The following is a 19265-nucleotide window of genomic DNA, read 5'->3' as shown; positions in this document are numbered from 1 at the left end:
TTTTTTTTTAATTTATTTTTTATTTTCAGCATAACAGTAGCTTTCTTTTTTTTTTTTTAAGGCAGGCTCCACGCCTAGTGCAGAGCTCCCCCCAAGGCGGGGCTTGAACTCATGACCCTGAGATCAAGACCCGAGGTGAGACCAAGAGCCAGATGTTTAACCGACTGAGCCACCCAGGCACCTGCTTCTTCCCCTAAACCAGCTGCAACTAGGGCACCTGGGTGGCTCAGTGGGTTAAGCATCTGCCTCTGGCTCAGGTCATGGGGACTGAGCCCCATGATGGGCTCCCGAGCCAGTAGTCTGCTTCTCCCCTTCTCCCTCTCCGTCTGCCACTCCCCCTGCTTGTGCTCACGCACACTCTCTGTCAAATAAATAAATAAAACCTTTAAAAAAAAGAAAAGAAGGAAACAAACAAACAAACAAAAAACAGATGCAGCTCAAACACAGCCTGGGCTCCTGGACCCTCTGAGGAACAAAGTGGCAAATCAGGGGTTAAAAGTACAGTTTCTGTAAAAGAGAGTCCAGGTCAAAGCCCCAATTCAGGCCCTTGGGACTGTTCCCCAACAGAGGACAGCAATGCTGTCCCCACAGCACTGCCTTTTGGAGTAAATAAGTCAAGTCTGGAGAGCAGTGCCTGATGTAGGAAAGACTCTGGAAGCCTTAGCTGCTGTTCTGTTAGAAGGTTCTCTCAGGCATGAGGGAGCCCTTCCCAACATTCCAATGATCCACAGGGAAATCCGGCCAACAGGGAGGTTAACTGGGCTGGGGCGGTGCGGTGGGGGGCGGGGGGGGGGACTCAGCAGCTCCGGGAAGCTTTCAGGACCCACAGGGGCTGCTCCCTGACTGCTAGAGAGCCAAGTCTGGGATAAGTCCAAAAGGGAGAGCCAACTGTCAAACTCCGGCTCTGGCCTGGCCCCCAGGAGCTTTCTAGACAGGTCCTAAAGGTCCGGGGCTGGGAACCCCTGGCAGGTGGTCATAGCTGGTTCTCACGCTGTATGCACCTCAGAACCCTGGCGGGGGTGAGTGAGGGGAGCAGGCAGGCAGCCTGCAGGGTAGGTCAGACAGAGCTGAGGACTGGGGTGGAGGCTGGCAGACAGAGTGGGCCCTGAGCAGGGCAAGTCAGCAACAGGAAGGTTGGGCTGGTCAGAGAGAGGAGTGGGGAGGGCCTGGGGTGCACATGTGGGGAGGAGTAAAAACAGGTCACAGAAGACCTACCAGTGGCCTGGGCTGGCCAGACCAGACCCACCTTCCTCTCCCCCAGGTCTCAGGGTTATCACTTTGTCCATGTTCCTTGATTTCCTGCCTCACTGTCTTTGCCCGGGCCATACCCTCTGCCCAGATGGTCCTTCACCTGGAAAATGTCACAGTTCGTCGTCATCAGTTCCTCCCAGAAGCACCCCAGCCCTACATGCACCTCGATCCTTACTTGTTAGGGTAAACCCAACACCAAGAAGCTGTATGGAAGCCCTCATCACAGAAAAGTTTCTCCTTCCTCGCACTGACCCAAACCTGCAATCAGTCATCATTCGTGGGCTCCCCTGTGGAACGTCTGTCTCCGGGATGAGGGTAGGGGCTACATCAACTTTCTCACCTCTGTCTGCAGCCCCAAGCCTGCGGCCCGATACAGAGTAAATGCTCTGGAAATACCATCGAAAGCAGGCGAGAAGCAGAGCTCCGGCCGGGTGTGGACACACACACGAGTGCAAGGGCAGACGTGAGGGATCATGCGTGAGGCCCGGGATGGGAGGCTACGTCCTCGTGGGTGGAAACGAATGTGTGTATGTAAGTTGTAACTCCCGTGTAAGGCACGCATGTGCACACGTGTACCTGCATGCAGACAAGAAAGCAGGCGTGCACGGTGAGTGTGCATGGACATGGGCACTGTAAGGTGTGTGTGGCCTTGGACAAGCCCTGCTCCTCTCCCCTCCTGCTTTATTCCCCCAGTGGACAGACTGAGGTTTGCCTAGATCATCTCTGAGCCCTACCAACAGAGACAGGCTTTCCCGGGGCTCCATGGAGGGAGGACGGTCCTCTGTCCCCAAGTGCTCCGGCACCGAGCAAGCACCCAGCACAGGGCTCGGGGGACTGGAGGAGCAGGGATCGTGCTCTGGACACACACATATTCACTGACTGACTCACACGTTCGGCGCCACGCACCAAGGCTGCCTGCCCTTCGAGCGGCTCATGACCCAGTGGGGAGAAAAAGGCTACGGAAGCCATGAAACCACAAGGTCAAAAGCACCGGGAATCTACGAACATCATTCCCTAAATGTTATTCACAGGGCAAGTGCGGCACTTTACACTTTGTGAAGAAAATCTTTCTGACAATGACAACTGTCTGACAAGAAGACAGGCGGGGAGCCTGGGAGGAGGGAACTCCCCACCACCCTGGCTGAGATCAGAGGCCCCTTTTGTCAAGGATGTGGGAAGGGGATTCCTTCTCTGTGCAGGAGTCGGTTGAGGTTGGGCTTCCCCTCCGAGGCTGTGGGATTCTAAGAAGGCGTCCCAGAGTGCCGGGTTCGAGTCCTGCAATGCCCCTGATGAGCTCTGTGAACTGAGGCAAGTTACCTAATCCCCCTGTGCCTCAATTTCCTCATCTGCAAAATGGAAGGGGGATGAAAACAATGAGAATTCAGTATGTTAACGTTTATAAAGTCTTTTGGAACATGGCTTGACACAAAGTACTCAGTGCTGGTCCCTCTGTAAGCTTCTAAATCCTAGATCAGACCACACGAAGACTCCAAGCGTCAAAGGTCCTGAGGTAGAAAGCCCTTCAGATGCTAAGGGTCTGAGATTGGAAGAGACTGTGATTCTTAAAGGCCATGATTTAAACATCTCGTTATTTCCTAACGATAGCCCAGAGCCTCCCAGAGGAGGAGAGGACAGAGCTCACGGTCCCTTCATCTCCCAGGCACTGCCCTGCAGCCAGGGTCAGTGCCACCCCAGTTCCACGAAAGCCCTCGCCAGGCAGAGCCGGAACTACCTGCCCTCTTGCCCACGTGAGGTGGAAGCGGGTTCAGCAGTGTAGAAAGGCACGAAATGCAAATAAACAAATCGATGAGAAAGCTCCGGATACCGAGAAGAGCCGCAAGGCAAAGTAGAAAGGGCACTGACGTGACCAGGTCACAAGAGCGGGAAGCTATCCCAGGGCAAGTGGTCAGGGAAGTCCCCCGCCACCACCCACCGCCGGTGGAGGCGACCTGAGTGGAAACTGGTGAAACAAGAATGTGCCAGCCATGCACATATCTAGAGGGAGAGAGCTCCAGGTAGGGGATATGCAAGGGCCCCCCAACAATCCGTACATTCAAGGTGCAGAAAGCGGTTGCTGGAGCTGGAGGGGGTGAGCCTGGGGGCACAGGCAGGGGAGCGGAGGGGCAGGTAGGCCCAGCTGGACCATGAGGGGCCCCTGTAGGCTCCACAAAGGACTTCGGGCTTTTGTTCCTCGAAATGTCCTGGAAACATCTGAAGAATTTTAGCAGGGGAATGACAAGCAAGGGCAGGGCTTCTAGGCTCCCCGGATCACTTGGCTCACCCTGAAAATATTATGATGGTTTTCAAAACTCAAGGTGGGGGTTGGGGCGGTGACCAACATTCCTTATCATTCAGTTGGTATATTCTGAGCTCCTACCACAAGCCTGGCCAGGGCTCTTGTTATCCCACGTACTCTTGTTATGAACCCCAGAGCCCACAAGAGATTTGCAGTGTGCCCATTTTAAAGATCAAGAAACTGAGGTTCAAAAAAGGGAAGAACGTGCCCAAAGTGATATAAGCCATGTACCACCCGGTGCAAACTGTGAAGTCCGATCCACAAATGCGACTTAGTCCCGGGACCCAGATCTACCACCATGACTGTCTGTGGAACTAACTCTCTAGTATTTTCAAACCAAGAGACCTCCCCTGTGACTCATGCAGGCACCCACAAATACTGCCCTGGCTGTGTTCCTCCTACCTGCAGTCTTTTTCCCTGCTGGCTTCAGAGCCCAGGAGGACTGTCCTTGGATCTCGCGTGGCTGTCCAGCCCGTGCTGGGTGAGCTGGAGACTGGATGGATTCAAGGACAGAGGGATGGATGACTGAAATGGCTAACCACTCAACTAACAAATGGACAATGAAAAGAATAAGGGAATGATCTAGAAAGCCAATGAATGAATAACTGATGGCTAGTTAGAAGAAGAAAGGAAGGAAGGAAGGAAAGAAAGGGGTGGGGGAAGGACTCTGCTTTATAGAGAGGCAGGGCAAGGAAGTGTCTGCCCAGAGAAGGATGGGCCAGGACGGCTTCAGACCTCACCCACACACCAGCTTCCTCTCCACCTAGGGCCATCTTGCCTCCATATCCCAAGCCTGCAGATAGCCTATTTCTCAGTGTCTCAGACAAACTCATGTCTCTGTGAGGTGTTGGTCACTGTAGCACCCACTAAGCCATCACCAATCACCAGCAGCAGCAGCAATCACTGCTCCCCAGGGTCCAGTGGAGCCTAGCGGAGGGCAGAGTGGTTCACTCTCAGACCTCTGAGTTTCTTGTAGCGGAAGGGACACAGGAGACCAGGGCTCTGGTCCTAGCTGGGACCCAAACTGCTGGGTGACTTCAAGCCAGTGGCTTCCCCTCTCTGAGCCCAGATGACCTCTCAGGGCCTTTTCAGTTCAGGCATTCTACAGGGTTTGGGGCCTCTAGATTTTTACACAGTGCCTGGGTCAGCAGAAGAATTAGAGAGACCAAACACCCGAAGGTGGGGAAAAGCCCTATCTACAAGCATCAAAGTCCACCTAGAGAAAGGCCTGGACAAGAAGTTGGGGGGCTTGTGTTTAAGTCTTCCTCTGCCACTGCTTAACCTCTCCAAACCTCAGTTTCCTAAATTTTGAAATGGGGTTAGATATCCCCACCTCAACAATTTCACCACAAGCAAGTGTCTGGGGGAGGCTAACGGGGTAATAAGCACACACTCCAACAGGCAAACTGTATTCCATTCACAAGGAAGGATTATGCTGGTCGGGGTGGGAGCAGTGAAGGGGGACATGCTATCCCATTCCAGTCCACTTCTGTCCAGAAAGACTCTTCTAGGAGTCAGGGCCTCCACAGAGAACAGTGGAGAGAGCCCAGAAGTAGGAGTCTGAACATCAGAGTCCCTAGCTTAGCTCTCCTTCTAACGAGCAGTGTGACTTTAGGCAAATCACTTCCCCTCTCTGGACCTGTTTCTGCATCTGAAAAATACCTAGCTTGGTACCCTCTGGCCCAGGCACGCCAAGTTCTGCAGCCCTGAACCCCTACAGCCCACCCTTCAATCCCTGACTCTGCTCTCAGGAAGCTCACATTGTCCTTTGGAGCCAGGATACAAACCAGGAGTGAGACAAGAGGGTCTCCCTTCCAGGAGATGCTGGGACAGGGGCTAGAAGGGCTCAGGGTCCTCCCAGAACAAACCTTCCCAAAGAGGTAAAGACCAGGCCCAACTGCCTGGTGCCTTGGACAGCGCCTGCCACTCCAGACCTTTGGGCCTGGTCTTAAGACCCTCCTGCAGCCTTCAAAGCCAGCAGGCTCTGACCCGTCCGCAAGATAGGTCAATAACTTCACCCAAGTACAAACTGCCTCCAACAGAGGAACCTTCAGGATGCCGGCAGGAGTAGTAAAAACGGGTAGAAGGGCACCACTAGGGAGAGGCTCAGACTAGCAAACCCGCACCTCCCCCCAACCTTCTCTTACCCCTCCCCTCAGACAAGACCCACTGGGGCCCCCAGCCTGCACCCTGACAAAAGCCCACCACCCAGGGGCATCTGCCACCAGATGCCACCTCCAGAGGGCAGGAGGCCCACCAGATCAAAGAAGGGGCTCTCCAACTACCAACCGCCAAACACACACACACATTTGCCTGAGGGCTCTAGAAGCCACCCCAAGGCCCAGGGCATGATTCCCGCCTACAGGGGCCACCCCCCTACCCCGGCCACCCATGAAGGAAACAGCACCCCCTCTCCCCACACACACACTGCTCCAGGGCAGGGCAGGGGAGAGCAGAATTATTTCCTCATGCCCGGGGTCTGAGCTGAAAACCATGGGCCCGCTCAGAGCCCCTACTGCCAGCCCTCTCTCCCAAATCTGAGGATCTAGTTCCTTACAATGCCATTTTTATAGAGCCTTTTCCAAAAGACATTTCCTGGTCCCCCCAAGTCCCCATCGCCAGCCCTCCACGTGCCCCCCGCAGCTCTGAGGAAACCGGCAGTTAACTTTTCCCAAAAATCCTGCAAAGGCGGCTGGCTGGGGGGAGAAATGGGCCCCGAGATCCTTTCGCGGCATTTCACCGCCTTCCAAAAAAAAAAAAAAAAAAGAAAAAAAGAAAAAGAAAAAAGAAAAAAAAAAGAGCTTTAAAAAAAAAAAGAAAAGAAAACTTTTGGAGTTAACTTTAAATTCCCAACCCTCCCCCCCAAATCACCCAGCGGCTTCCTTTTTTTTTTTTTCTTTAAAGTGCAATTGCATTGTGTCTCACCTCCCCGAAAGGCTCGCGGCTCTCGCCAAAGAAAAGGAAAAAAAGCCAACCCTTCGGGTGCCCCCTCTGCTTCCAGCCGCCTCTCCCACATTCTCAGACAGTTTTATTAAAATTTTCAGACAAAAGAAAAACAAAAATGGCAGCCTGGCTTATTTTTAAAACAGGACAGGGACGCCATATTCTGCAGATCTGCAAAAAAGGGGAGAAATCCGGCACTGGCCGCTCCACCGGGCCGGCTGCAAAGTGCGCGAACCGCGCCGTTTGCAATCCGTTTATTTGCATTAAGCCCCATGAATCATTGTTTACCGGAGAATTGCAGCAGGTTTGAATAGCCCGGCTTAAGAAAACACACAGAGAGACACACACACGCACACAGACACACACACACACGCACACGCACACACTCGGAGAGCAGACCTAGACACGCCGCCGGAGACACTTCCTACCCGCGCGCCGTCGCCGCCGCCGCCGCCGCCGCCGCCGCCGCTGCTGCTCCGGGCCGGGCCCGAGGCGCAGGCGGCCCCGGGCCCTCGGAGCGCCCCGGCCCGCGCTGACAGCGCCCGCGCCCGGCCCGCGCCCCCGCCCGAAACTCGGCGCAACTTTCCCGCGGGCGGGCGCTCGGGCGGGCGCCCGCCGCCGCCGCCGGGCCCGCTCCCCGCGCGCCCCGGGCCCGCACGGACCTGGCTGTGCTGGCGGCGGCTCCGGGACGCGGCCGCAGCCCCGCGCCCGGCGGCCCTTGCAGGGCCGGGCTGGGGCTCCGGCTCCGGGCTCCGGCTCGGGCTCCGGCTCGGTGCGGAGCCGCGCGCAAACCTTCCGGGTCGCCTGCTGTTCACTTCTGGGTTCTGCAAGCGCCGAGGCGGCGGCGGCGGCGGCGGCGGCGGGAGGCTGGGTCTGCAGCGCCGCGCGGCCCCCCGTGCGCTCGGCGAGCCCCCGCGCCAGGCGCCCGGCTCCGGGGGGGAGGGGGGGCCGCGTCGGGCCCCCGCCTCTCCGGCTGCGCAGCCCGTCCGGCCCCGGGGGCTCCCGCGAGTGGGCAGCGCCGGGCGCGGGCGACGGCGCGCGAGGGGAGGGGGCCGGGCGCGGGGCGGGGGGCGGGGGCGGGCCGCGCGCTGGGGGCCCCGCTTGGGCCCCGGGGCCTCGTCTCGCGCTCGCCGCCGCCGCCGCCGCCGCCGCCGCCGCCGCCTGGCAAAGTTGCGCCGCGCCCCCCGCCCGCGCCGCGCCCGAGGAAGAGCCACAAAGGAACTCCTCGCCCCCCTCCGCCCGCCCGAGCCGCGTGGGGAGGGCACCGGCGCCGGGCCCTAGGCCAGCCCCTTCCCCAGCGCGGGGGCTCCCGGGGCCCCGGCGGCCGCGGCCATTGTCCCGCCCAGGTCGGGCCACCGCCTCGCCGCCCCCTCCTCGCGGCGATGGCGGGCTGGGGACCCGGGTCCGGCGGGACCAGGCTGCCCTTGGGGTGGGGGGGTCTCCTGCGCAGATGGCAGACAGGAGGGGACCCCCGGAATGGGTCCCCACACCTGGTAACCAACGACCGTGCTCAAAATCCAGGCTGAGATTTTTGTTGTTGTTGTTAAGGCGAGGACATGGAGATGGGGGCAGAAGTTTGTACAGGCCAGGCCACCCCTCCCTCTGTAGGCTCCGGGCGTCCCTGGCCCTAGGCCCGAGCCCCTAAAGGGTGGAGCCGCCTAAGACTGTCAGCGGCTCCTCTCACAGAGTCTATCAGAGGTGGCACCGGCTGTCCCCAGCTCCAGACCTCAGAGCCATCTGCGTGTGACTCCTCCTCCCGCCTCACCCTCCCCAGCCAATCAGTCACCAAGTCCTTCGGTTTCGGCCTCCCGGGCTGTGTCCGCTTCCAAACTTCACTTCTACCTGAGGAGACGGCCGGTCCCTGGGTCCTTTCACCGACTCAGACTTCTGTGTCACTTACTGCCACCCAGCCTCTAGGCCAGAAGAATCCAAGCTGGCCTTACCCTCAGGGAGTTCCCAGTCCCCAGGGAAGGAGACACACACACACACACACAGGCACACACACACACACACACACACACACACACACACACACACACACACACACAATCACCTGCCAGTGTTTGCTGGTCCTCCCGGAAGCATTCCCCAATTGGGTAAATAGTGATCGAGGACCTACGATCCCACGCTGTGCTGATTGGCTGAAAACCCAGCTATGAACAAGTTGCACGAAGTTCCTGCCCCCAAGGGGAGTCCAGTCTTGCACAGGACGTCGAGACTAAGAGCAACTGGAAGAAAGGGCCTACTTAGGCCATTTGCTTTCAAGCCCCAAGCACAGCGCCAGCACAGAGCAGGGCACAAATCGTAGTGTGGCCGGAATTAGTTGGCATTACAAAGTACGGAGAAGGGGCAGGGAAGGGCTGGGGCGGGGAGGACACAGAGGAGGCCACTCTTCTCTGGGGGTGGAGAAGGGCTTTGGAAATTGGATCTGGGGTGAGCCAGGGGAGGAAGTTTCCCCTCCAGTTTCTAGGGGATGGGAAAAGTATTAACCCCCTGTTGAGGAGCTCACTGAGATAAAAATAAATGGGAAAGGAGACAAATCTTTCTTGCAAAAGAATTCAAAATAATTTATGGAGATATTCAAGGAGGGGGAGCAAACTCTAGGCTCTTTAGGCATGGGCTGCACCTAATGACTTTCTTCCCAAGTGTACAGTACAGAAAGGGAGGGCAAAAAGAGTAACTTCACAGGCGGGAACCTGACAGCTACTACCTTAGCTGGGGGATCAAGGCTAACACCAACAGTCACAAACCACATTTTCAGTAGGTACCTGATATTATGTGATATTGATATTATGTGAATTGATATTATGTGATAAAAGTGGCACTTTACCTCTACTGTCTTTCTCCCAATAATCTACAACACCAGTCTTGTCATGAGAAAAACATCAGACCAACTCATATGGTGGAACAACTTAAAGGATGTTCAACCAATACTCATCAAAACGGTTGAGGTCATCACAAAGTAAGTCTGAGACCCTGTGAAAGCCCAGAGGAGCCTACAGAGACAGACCAGCTAAATATACTGTGGTAGCCTAGGTAGGATCTTGGATCAGAAAAAAAGACATTAGGTAAAAACTAAGGAAATCTTAATAAACTACAGATTTTAGTTAATGCATCAATAAAATATTCATCAGTAATTATAACAAAATATAACAAATGCACTAACTTAAGATGTTACCAATAGGGAAAACTGGGGGAGGGATATTTGGGGATTCTCTGTAGTATCTACTCCTTTTTTCTGTCAATCTAAAACTGTTCCAATAAAGTCTACTACTAAGAAAAAAAATCCTTAAAAAGTATACTAACCCACATCATTGTTGATGTTGTTGTACAATGAAATGATGCTTGACTCAGCATCTAGCACATTCTAAGGGCCCAACAAATGTTATTATGTTACTACTATCACCATCACTGTAATTATAGGTGCTTGGAATAACACATGTAAAAGCACTGGAGTTTAGAGTGGAGAGGGTGATGGGAGACAGAATCCTGAAGGCTTTGATTGCTGAGCTGGGGTCTTTATAAGGGATTATGGGCAGAAGGTACCACAGTGTGGTCCATCTCTGCCTCACTAACCTCCTGTCTAACCAGGTGGAAAGCTATGCTCCAGTCAATCAAGGTGGGGTGCCATCATGGACCTGGCCATCTCCCTTCTAAGGACTTTGCACATGCTGCTATTCATGTCTGCCTGGGACCTTCGGTCCTTTGCTCCCCATCTCTTAAGTCTCTGTAGAACACCCACTTGTCAAGGCTTGGCTCAAACATCACTTCCTCCCTGAAGCTGTTTTAGATCCTCTACACGAATGCCTCTACAAGAGGCACTTTCTGCAGGTTCCCAAAACACCATGGTCCTCTGGCCATACTGCTGGTAAAGCACATATCATGATGCATTAGAGTAAATGTTTGCTGAATGGATGGACAAATAATGGTGTAGACTACGAGTCCGTGCTCATCCTCTCCAATTTTTCAAGTCCTCATTCTTTTCCAGGAAGCCCTCTGACTGCTCCAACCAATAAGCTCCCTCCATCTTCTTTAACTTCTACAGTTTAGCCCCTGGTTATACTCTAACTGTTGTATGTGTAAGTATCTGTCCCTTGAATGAGAATAAATTCTTTGAGGAAGAAACCATGTCTTCCATGTTCTGTATTTTCACTCATTCACTCATTCAACAAGTATTTACAAAGCGCATCTTCTGCGTCACAGACACCAGAGAGGCAGTGAATTAGATCCAGTCCCCACTCTGATGGAGCATGTTAGGACTGTGAATTAGTCAACATAAATCAGATTCTGCTGCAGAAACAAAAAGCTCTGGAACCTCAGATACATAACACAGGAGTCTTACCGTTTCTTTCTCTCTTGTGCCACATGCCCATCCTGGGTCCTCTACTCTAGTGGCTTAAAGAGCTTGGCTGAGGAGTTCCTACCATCTTGAAGCTGCACCCACCGAAGGAAATGCGTGCCCTTTTTAGTTCCCACCGCAGAACAGAGACTGCAAAATCCTGGCACCGTATTAGGCCGCTTCAGCGGTGAAGGGGACAGAGTACCACCTCTCCTCACTATTGGCCAAGACGAGTCACGTGGTCCTGCCCAACCACAAGGGAGGCGGGGAAGGGCAGCATTCTCTGAAAGAAGAGATGTGGGTGTTAATTTCAGGAGACAGAATTTAACAAATAGGCACTCAGATAATAATTGGTCTCACAAGAACTACAAAAGAGAGCTTTGAGATGTCTGGGGAGTGGGTAAGAGAAGATCGGCGAGGAGCTTCTCAGAGGAAAGGACGTGGAAGCCCAGACCAGGGAAGAGATGGGACAAGAGCATTTCTGGTGGAGAGAACTGTGTGTGGAGGTTCTGGGACCATATTGAAGGGCCATAAAGGACCATGGAATGGGATTGAAATAGGGGGGAACTTGTGAAGTGACCCTCTGGGCTGGATGTCCCAGGGGCTCCTTGGCAAGAATTTAGCTTGAGAACAAGAGGAGGTCATGAGGAGACAGGCATTAGGCAGAGAGGTGATGTGACCACATTTCATTTCAAAGCATTCATGTGCTGCTGGGGAAAGAATGGGCTCGAATGGGCAAAGCAGAATACCAGGGAGGCCAGCAGGGAGATTTTCAGGGTCTCCCAGGTAAACAGTGGTGGTGGCCTTTGCAGAAGTGGAAAGAAGTGAACAAGTGTGGGACATGTTAAGGACTTGGTGGCTGATGTAGGGAGTTACAAAGCAGGGGATGTCCAGGCAACTCCCGGGCCCCGTAACCCCTGTCACACGAAGCACAAGACAGGTTTCCTAACATTACATCCCCAGCTTGCTCACAGTGGGATCTTAATGCCAAGAGATTTCCATCTTTCTCTCTTTGCCCTCTACTCAAGCTAGTCACGTCCTCATCCTCCCCATGGGGTATACCTCCCATCAAAACGAAACCAACCTCAAACATCAACACAAGCACTCTCTAATAGGAGCCCTGGGAGGCCAACAGAGATGTTATCCCCCATTTCACAGGGGGGGGAAAACTGAGGCACGGGAAGGAAAATCTTTGGCTAGGTCTTGGGGCCTGGCCTAGGCTGAGATCTTCCAACCCAGGGTCCAGAGCCCCTGGTGCATGGTGAGTGCTATGGGCTGTTAGCTGAGAGACTGATTGAGTAAGTATGTGAGCAATCTGCTTATTCACCCTCTTCATCTTTGTTCATTTTGCCTCCCTCAGGAGGCTATGGAGTTTGAGACTATAGGTTAGGTTCTAGAGTCCAGTCGGAGCAGGGTTGAACCTCGGCTTGTCACTTACCAGCTGCTAATTTCAGGCAAGTTTCTTCCTCTCTCTGAGCCTCCCTTTTCTCCTGTGCAAACAGCGTGATGACACCTACTTCACAGGCCAAGTATATAGGAGATCACGGGTGAGACCATGGCATTGTGGCTACCTGTACATTGGGGACCCACCCTGACCCCACCTTCCCTGGGAAATCTTCCCTGAGAACACGAGCCCACACTTCTCAAGACCTTCGGTCTGTACTGTCCAAGGTATCACAAGGAAAAGGGTTGTTTAAATCCCAAACGGGCCCCTCCGCCTTGTTAAGGTCGTATTATAACTCACACTGCTGTGAAGCCACATTTCTCTGTGCCGTCCATTCCATTTGGGGTGGGAGGATGTGGAATGAGGAAGGAAAAACTTCTGCTCCCTCCAGAGAGACTCAGAGTATTTGGAGGTTATTAATGAGCAGAGCTATTAATGAAGGTTCAGATACACCAACGTTGTCCAGGAGCTGAGAGAGAGAGAGGGAGACCTAAATTGCTCTACATGATGAAATGACAGTGACTGTGGTCCCCAAGTGTTCATGGTCTGACCCCTCCAAAAGCCTCCATGCTCAATCAGGACTATTTTCGCCCTTGGCCACTGTGCACAAAAGGCCATGCAGGCCTCTTGTGAGCTCATGGAAGGCATTCTCATTCCTGTTGTCACACGGCCTTTGCAGTATCCTTCTCTTAGCGGGTGCTCCCTACCTAACCACACCCACCATGTCCCCCCTCACCTAATGGACGCCTACTCACCCAGCACACCATAGATCATAGCCACATGCTGAGGGTGGCCTTCTGTTATCTTCAGGATGCCCTCATAACTCCATGGACGTCTCCCTTTCTGGCACACTTATCCCAGCTGTAATTCTGCATTCAGATTTCTTTCTTTCTTTTTTTTTTTTTAAGATTTTATTTATTTGACTCGGAGAGAGAGATCACAAGTAGGCAGAGAGGCTAGCAGGGCAGGGGGGTGGGGAGCAGGTTCCCTGCTGAGCAGAGAGCCCAATGTGGGACTTGATCCCAGGACCCTGAGATCATGACCTGAGCTGAAGGCAGAGGCTTAACCTTCTGAGTCACCCAGGCACCCCCTGCATTCAGATTTCTAATCTCGTGATTTGACATCAGACTGTAAGCTCAATACTTCTTTGTTGATTCATTCACCCGAATAAAAAAAAATGACAAGGGTTGAATTTTTGAAGGTGAGGGGGCTCCAAAAGCCAACAAGCTGAAATATGTGAGCATTGTCCTGAAATGTGGAGGTGATCAGTGACATGGGTTAGCTGAAGGAGAGGGGTGCCAGTGGACAGGTGGCTGCAGAACTTGTCAAACCGATATTATTACTCTACTCTCTGCCCTTTGCGTTGCCATGACACCGCCCCCCCCCCAACTTGGTTTCCTCAAACCTTCAGTAAAATGAGCTGCATGATGAATGTTTCCTTGGGACTGGGATGCCCAGATTGGTCCTAAGCAGAGAGGACAGACAGGCAGAGGAGACACTGAAGGTGCCCTGGAAGTAGAAGGAGCAGTAAGTGACCAGAACTTCATAAGTCACTGGAACTTGAAGAAATCTTGGGGACATCATCAGATTTCCACAAAATGTAAGGGAGACAATTCTAGCAAATTTTTATTTAAATCTCAAAAGACTCAAAATCTGGGCTCTCAACACGGAGAATGTTGTGACTGATTAGCAATGTCCATCATGGGCAGTGACAGCCGGTTACCTAGACCAGTCTTATGCTGGAGTCCCCAGATCTACCATTCGGCTTAGCATTTGCTCAGCAAGTGGGTGAAGACTATATCTTACTCATTATTTGTGTCTCTACCATTAGTTGTGAGCTGGGGCTTGTGGGATGTGGCCAGGTGACAGGGGAAGGGTAGGGGGTACGGCAGAGCCAGCAGCAAGTCTGAGCCCCAGCTCGGCGGGGCAGGACGTGCGGATCCAGGTCCTGACTCTGGCAAATCCCTCAGTGAGCTGAAGCAAGCCACCTCGCAAGACTGGGCCTCCATTTCTTCAGCTGTGAAATGGGCTAGTAGTATCTGTGGCAAATTGTAGGTGAAAAGCGTGAGTGCTTTCAGATTGGACACACACATTTCAAATACTCACTCTCACTAGCTAGAGGACCTGAGGGCATCTCAAGTCTTTTCATTTAGAAAAGAAAAATAATAATCCTTATTTCACAGGGCAGTGTGTCGGGATTAGAGACTGTATACACCACCATTTACCAAGCATTCGCTCGAAGTGAGGCATCTTGCTGGGCTTTTTACGGGCATGATCTCACTTAGGGAAGGCACAGTGCCCAAGACCTGGCCACTTCTCAGGGAGTGTTAATTCCCCATTTCCTATAGGAACTAAGGAGTCTGTGGGTATGGAAAGGCTGTATTATCCACAAATCACCTTCAGAAAATGACGGCAGTAACTATTTACAGCTCCCCCCAACCCCCACGGCTCTCAACAATCCTCCAGTGAGGGGGCTTCACAGCAGATCTGGACCCAGTTGTCTTTTACGACTGGCCCGGGGCTGCCAGAGGAAAAGGGCAAAAGTGCCATAATGAAAGGGCAGACAATTACCTTCCCTTATAATTACCATTTGCAGTAATTAAATAATAATAGCCTTTTGTAGGCCCTGAGAACTCAAAACAGCCCACATGGATAACATCTGGTTCCCTTCCCTTCTGCCAGGAATTGTGTGCCCACAGGGACAGGATGGGGAAATTGAGGCAAAGAGAGAAAAAAGGCCAGCCACCCTCTGTCATATGCCAGTCAGGGTGTCAGGGTGATGAAAGGTCCTTAAAGCGGTGACTCGGAGAGGCAGACAACTGGGGGCCTGTGTTTTGGGGTCCTAGCCCCATTACTCACAAGCTGTGTGGCTGTGGGTGGTTCCTTTCCAGGTGCCAGGCTTCTGTTTTCCCTCATGTAAAATGAGATGGAACCAACACTTGACCTGACATAAGCCTATTGTTCTGGGCTTTACTCCATTCATATATAATACTGAGGAATTCTTGTGGCACCTGGGGGGCGCAGTCCGTTAAGCCCCAGACTCTTGGTTTCAGCTCAGGATGTGATCTCAGGGTCTTGGGATCAAGCTCCGGATGGAGTCTGCTTGACATTCTCTCTCTCTCTCTCTGCCCCTATCCCCTTTCTCACTCTCTCATTCTCTAAAATCAATACATCTTTAAAAAAAAAAATACCGAGGCGTTCTTTTTGCAGTCTTCGGGCTGCAAGAGACAGAAATCCATCTCATAGTCGCAAATCAGCAGAAAAAACAGGGCTAGTCGCGGCTCACGGAACTCAAGCTGTGCTAAGAAGCAGAGGTCTGGGGAACAACTGAGCCGGGGACCCGGACATGTCAGGTCTCCTTCCTCCCTCCCTCCCTCAAATACCAACTTCATTCTTTCCCTGCCTTGTTACAGAGTGCACCAACAGCCACACTAACAGCTAGGAGCACAGGGTCCATCATCCATACCCGCATGGGACTGTTGGGATGGAGGAATGAGAAAAAGGCCCCGAAGAGGTAGGGGAGGCAAAATAATCACTACTCACTACAGCAAAAGCTAACTACCCCTGAGTGTCTCCTCCCTGTGGGCAGTGACATCAGGGTATTTAGAAGCCCAGTGAGATAACATTTATCTGAGAAGTCCCCCTCCCACAAAATGCCCTATACCTGCCATTGTTCCTCCATCAGACTATCTGAGGCACAGCTGTACCCCTTGTGGCTACAACAGTGCCCAGGCACATAGATGACACTCCATAAATACGTGCTGGAAAGACTAATTCAGGTAGTGAGGGCGTTCCTGCAATTAGCGTTCCTGGGAGCGGATGACGGACCGCCCAGATAACAAAGGGCTCACATCCCACACTTTCTCCTGTCAAAACCCTACACCCAGACATAAGACCAAAGACTTAGGAGAAGACGTGATAATCCCTGTGACGTGGAGAGGACACCCCTTCCCACCCATCGCCCCGGGGAATAGGCAAGGCAAAAGGAGCATCGCAGAGGAGGCAAGAACAAAGCTTGGAATGTTCAAGGGCGCCAGAGATGGGAGCCCCAGGTGGGTCTTGGGATCTGAGAACTGAGGCACGTGTGCAGCCGAGTACCTGGTGCTCTGCACACGCGGGAGGAGGAAATACCTCCAGGTTTGTCTAGGCAGACATACCTGACACCGCCTCCGGGCCACCACTGCCCAGACAGGGAGTGGAGCAGGTTGGGAGGGGCTGGGGCCGCTGGGGACCGGGGGTGGGGGTGGGGTGCCCGGAGGCAGGCCTTGCTGAGGCTTGGAGCCCAATGGAGTGCAGAGGTCTCCCAGGTGCTGCAGAGTTGGAGTTCATGACCCTGGGTCTGGTCCAGCTGGCCAAGTCTGCAAGAGGAGACAATGTTTGTAAAAGCACTTTGCAAAACAAGAAAGTGCTCTATAAATGTTAGCGATGATCAAGGGAGTTGCAATCCTGCCTCCCCCATCCCAGCCCTCTGCGGACAGTTCTTGCTCTAATCTCCAAGCCGAGGGACTCTTTTTCATCTCCCTTTTCCTTTTTAAAAAAATTACCTTTATTTTTTCCAGTGCATGCTCATGATAGAACCAGTTGAAAATACCAAAAGGTTGAAGGAAGAGGAGGAAAAGCTGTCCTCTGGGCCCATCACCCAGAGATAACTAATATTTTGATGTAATCCCTTCCAATCTTTTTTTTTTGGTCAGGTATTTTCACCAACGCATTTTTTTTTAACCAAATGTGATCATTTGGTAATGCACAAACTTATACATAATTGTTTTTAATATCTCTCATATTACAATATATGAATAAACTTAGTACATAAAGAAAGAGGGGAGGGGAAGCGTATTAACCAGAATCCCCCACCCCCCAAACCAGGATGTACCCCCAGGTCCATCCCTCCACGTCTTTCTCAGTTGTTTTCCAGGATCTGCAGTTTTCATGTGGATTTTTTTTTTTTTTTTAAGTAGCCTCCATGCCCAGTGTAGAGCCCAATTTGGGGCTCGAACTTAGGACCCTGACACTGGGACCTGAGCCGAGATCAAGAGTCGGACACTAAACTGACTGAGCCAGCCAAGGGCCCCTGTGTGGATTTTTTTTTTTTTTTTAAAGGACTGATGTGGAAGAAGGGAGACAACACTCCGGCTTCCTCCAAACAGCGACCGTGTCTTACAAACACGGCTGTCATTTTTCTGGTTGCGACATCCTTCTGTTTCTGATCAGGGGCAGAGAGTAGGGAAAATGGACTATTTACATCTTGCACTTTCTTATCAAATATCACAGGTGCTTTGCCAATTCCACTTCTCAATCTACCTCCATCACCTTCTGATCAGTGGGAAGCCCTGATTATATAAGCATGGGCTGATTTTCCATGTCTAATGAATTTTTGTCTTTTTCCAAGTCTTTGTAGGTATGTTTGGGGGTATACCTCTAGCTGCTCACAGAATCCAATTTTTAAAGTCTTATCCTTATCCTCTTTGAGTTTTCATGGCATTTGTCCCCACTGACCATGTCCTTCTGGGGAAATTCTCACCTCCCCAGACTTCTGTGACACCACTGTCATTTAACCATCCTTTTTTTTTTTTTTTAAAGATTTTATTTATTTATTTGTCAGAGAGAGACACAGAGAGCACAGGCAGACAGAGTGGCAGGCAGAGTCAGAGGGAGAAGCAGGCTCCCCACAGAGCAAGGAGCCCGATGTGGGACTCGATCCCACGACGCTGGGATCATGACCTGAGCCGAAGGCAGCTGCCCAACCAACTGAGCCACCCAGGCGTCCCTAACCATCCTTTTGCCTCTCTGATTCCTCCTGTTGGTTTTGCTGACTTCTCTTCCTCGGCTAGCTCTTTTTTTTTTTTTTTCTGTTTATTCCAATATTTTATTTTTAAGTAATCTCTACACCCAATGTGGGGCTGGAAAACTCACAGTCTGAGATCAAGAGTCACATGCTCTACCAACTGAGCCAGCCAGGCACTCCTTCACTAGTTTTTTTGTTTGTTTGTTTTTGTTTTTTAAGTTTTATTTATTTAGGGGTGCCTGGGTGGCTCAGTCGTTAAGCATCTGCCTTCGGCTCAGGTCATGATCCCAGGGTCCTGGGATGGAGCCCCACATGATCGACTCCCTGCTCAGCAGGAAACCTGCTTCTCCCTCTCCCACTGCCCCCACTTGTATTCCCTCTCCTGCTGTGTCTCTCTCTGTAAAATAAATAAAATCTTTTTTTTTTTTAAAGATTTATTTATTTATTTTAGAGAGCGAGAGAACACAAGCCAGAGGAGAGGCAGAGGGAGAGGCGAAAAAAGAAAGAGAGAAGCAGACTCCCCCCTGAGCACAGAGCTGGACATGGGGTTCCATCTCACAGCCCTGAGATCATGACCTGAGCTGAAATTAAGATTTGGAAGCTTCACTGATCAGCCACTCAGGCCCCCTGGGTAGCTCTTAAATCTTAGTCTCCCTAGGGTTCATCCTTGGTTCTCTCTTCTTTGTGTAATTTCTTCCATCCCTCCTATGATGTGTACAAGGTTAGTTCTCCCTCCCTGATCTGTCCTTCGAACACCAGGACCACATACCTAGTGGCGTGCTGGATCCTCTCCTGATCATCCCTCAGGAATCTGAGATTCCACTTGTCCACAGCCTCCTCATCTTGCTAGGCTGGTATATTCTCATTCTCTCTGTCTTTCTCAGTGTCTCTCCTTCTCTCCCCTCCCTCTCTCGCCCATTCACCCACAATCAGTGACTAATTGTAGTTCTCAGCTCTTCCCTTGCCTTTACCCCACATACCACTGGGTCCAGCTTCACCTGCCTGGATTTTTTTTTTTTTTTTGTAAATTTCCATTTCGCAATAATTTCAAATTTACAGAAAAGTTACAGTAATAGCACAAAAGAACTCCCAAATATCCTTTACTCAAGTTCACCATTTGTATACATTTTGCCTCATTCACTGTTTTTCTAACTGTACCTGTATATGTATCTTCACATATACACAATACACATTCATATGAAGACAT

The 19265-nt window shown here is 52.0% G+C and overlaps 1 protein-coding gene across 14 annotated transcripts in view; it reads right to left on the bottom strand.

Annotated features, from left to right (window-relative positions):
* Positions 1-8507, bottom strand: part of ZNF362 (zinc finger protein 362) — a 40178-nt gene extending 31671 nt beyond the window's left edge. For 3 of the 14 annotated variants that reach the window (XM_082687685.1, XM_082687688.1, XM_082687698.1), the window contains exon 1: positions 7153-7467. The gene's annotated coding sequence lies outside the window, so the exon portion shown is untranslated. Of the gene's footprint in view, positions 1-3949; positions 4041-6889; positions 7059-7152; positions 7470-7980; positions 8180-8276 lie in introns of those variants that run through there. The other 11 variants (XM_082687687.1, XM_082687696.1, XM_082687684.1 and 8 more) reach the window with 10 other exon arrangements.
* Between the last annotated feature and the right edge of the window lie 10758 nt (positions 8508-19265).

The sequence above is a fragment of the Mustela nivalis genome (assembly GCF_964662115.1).
Source record: "Mustela nivalis genome assembly, chromosome: 10".
NCBI classification, from domain to species: Eukaryota; Metazoa; Chordata; class Mammalia; order Carnivora; family Mustelidae; genus Mustela; species Mustela nivalis.
The sequence above is the reverse complement of the archived record's forward strand: the minus strand, read 5'-3'. Positions and strand labels throughout refer to the sequence as shown.